Genomic DNA, 3,098 nt, shown 5'->3' on the forward strand with positions numbered 1-3,098 from the left:
TGCAAAATTTTGCAAAAAGCTATAATGGTACTCCACATAGAAGTTTACAAAACATTGCACCTAAAGATGTTAATTCTGTCAACGAAAGTGATATCTGGGGGAAAATGTATTTAAGTAAAACAGAGAAGAAACCAAAAGAAATAAAAGTACAAACAAACAAAAAGAAAAGGAGAAAAAAAACAATTCAAATACAAAATCGGTTCTTTACTTCGACTGTCAAATATTGCTCATATTTTTTATCGATCCTATAGCCAAAGATGAACGGAAGAGATATTCAAAATGGTGCAAAGATTTAGACAACAAAATATTGATCTTTACAGGCTTTCAGATATAAAAGGAGATGAGTTTATAAGGGGGACCTTTTATGATAATGAGCTTCAAAAGGTGGACAAAGACGAAAATAGTCTTTGGTTAATTGAAAAATTTTTAAAGAAGCGAAAAAGACGAGGAAAAACTGAACACTTAGTTCGTTTTCAAGGGTGGCCTCCTTCGTATGACGAATACATACCAGAAGAACAGATTCAATCTTTATCATAATGGAACATATAATTTTCATTCGAAGTGATCAATCAGATGCATATTACCCTAATAATTCACCGTTCAAGTTCAAAGTGTGTTTAAATGATGTTTTACAATTACAAGGTGAATGGAAACTAGGAATATTAGATTTTTACATTGATCAAAAAGTTACAAAAAAGAACAATCATCAATTATACTTGTTTTGTGATGTATGTAGTGAGTGAATGTTTTCCCCAATATACAATATTCACTTTTAAGAAGAATATTTCCCACGGATATGAGTACATGGAATTATATGTTTTCCTTTCCAATTTATTTACCGGTAAAGAAAAACGAAATTCAAGTCTTAGAATTTCTTATAAAAGATGAACACGGAGAAAACGCTTCATTTTTGAAAAATAATTTGTCTTTTACACTACAAGTTATACCAAGCTTATTTTAGCGCAGATATGTCAAATACTGATAAAATGTACATTCCTAATGTTAATCAATGGACAAAATATTATCAGAATGTAATTAGTGGTCAATCAAATGATTACGTAGCTCATATGAAATCTGGATATAACAAAGGATCGCAATCGGGATCATTTATGATTCCAATTTCGAATAAATCTTATCCAATTCGTACAGAAAAAGAAAACTATTTTGTAGTGCGTTTAGTGTCACCTAGTGAACATTTGTTAATCAAGCAAAAGAAAAGATAAAAATTGACGGTGAGAGTATAAATAAAACGGATAGAAAGAGAAAATATCATCATTCTTCACAAAGCAGAGGAGGTGAAAAGAAGACGAAAAAATCAAAAAGATAAAACTGTTAAAAAACAAAAAAGGGATATATTTTCAACATAATGTCCTTGTAAACTAAAGAAAATTTTATTGAAGCACAACCGTCAGAGTTACAGATTTTTGAGATACCTCCATATCAAGTAGGTGTTGAAAGTATAACATACGAGGAATGCAGACCTGTTAGTCAAATAACAGCTTACAATCCTATAGAATTCGATCTATGTGCAAACAATGGTATGGATTATATAGATCTTAAAAGATCGAAACTATACGTGCAATTAAAAGTGAAAAAAGGAAATGGTGAAGATTTACAAGATGGCGATACGGTAGGACCTGTGAACTTATTTTTACAATCGCTTTGGTCGCAATTGGATGTTTATATACAAGGACAAATGGTAACGTCTAGTAATACGTATTACCCGTATATATGTATGATGAAAACATTACTGCAGTATGGCCAGGACGCAAAGAGTACACAATTATCTTCTAGTCTATACTCAAAAGACAGATATGGTCACATGGATGAAATATCGACTAACACTGGACTGTATGAACACAGAAAATTTATTTCTTATTCGAAAACATTAGAAATGGAGGGACCAATTTTTTCTGATATCTTTGAGATGGATAGATACCTGCTAAATATGCTATCCCTTAAACTAAAACTATACCGCAACGATCCAAGTTTTTGTTTGATGTCTGGAGAAATTGATACCAACTATCATATTTCTTTGGAAGATGTCGTGACCAAGCTTTGTAAGATCAGACCTAACCCAGCTATAATTGTCGCTCATTCAGAAGCTTTAAAGACAACAAATGCTAAGTATCCTTTCTCAAAAACCATGATGAAAAATTTTACAATCATGCAAGGAAGTACCTCGTTAATCGTAGAAAATGTTTTCCAAGATGTGAAACCAAAAAGTATTGTCCTTGGATTGGTTTCTTCAAATGCTATGTCTGGCGCATATACAAAAAACCCATTTAACTTTATGAACTATGATTTAAAACATAGTGACTCTGTTTTGTGACGGAATACGTTGATAGCATACCACTCAAACTTGATTTCAACGAGAATAGCGGTGCATCGAACGTTTCTCCTTATGTAAAAATGTTTGAAACAGGAGGAAAGTGGATGTTGGATACGGGAAATGAAATAACAAGGGCTGAATTCAACAATGGATATACGCTTCTATGCTTCAACTTAGAAAAATTCTTTTCGGATACCAAATATCTTTCACTACTGAAGCAGGGGAAAATACGGTTGGAATGTCAGTTCGGTACTCCATTACCAGAAACAGCTGCCTTACTGATTTTAGCAGAAAACTATGGATACTTTGAAATAACCGAGAATCGACAAATAAAGATTGAACACTAACATTTCCATGTGAATTGGACTTATCATGACTATAACTGTTTGTTTATTGTGTACATCTGTCTTTTTTATATTGTGTGTTTTACTGATACATATATTCAAATAAACGAAAAAAAAAACAACTGTATTCATTGATATATTTTGTTTTTTTTCAATCAGATAGGATACGAAAAAAAAAGGAATCAAGAAAACATAGATGTCTATTACATTACAAGAAAAAATTACCCACAAACAAATTTTTGCATACACAAAATAATAAACTGAATGAATAATATCAAATACAATATACAATAAATTATAATAAAAAAAAGATGCATCTACAATCTCCCTCACTTTATGTAAAAATCGTATTTAAATCACCACAAATTTTGATATACAAAAATAGAACAAAATAATAATCATATACGAAATAGTTATTAAAA

This window comes from Mytilus californianus, unplaced genomic scaffold (genome assembly GCF_021869535.1).
Source record: "Mytilus californianus isolate M0D057914Y unplaced genomic scaffold, xbMytCali1.0.p SCAF_33, whole genome shotgun sequence".
NCBI lineage: Eukaryota > Metazoa > Mollusca > Bivalvia > Mytilida > Mytilidae > Mytilus > Mytilus californianus.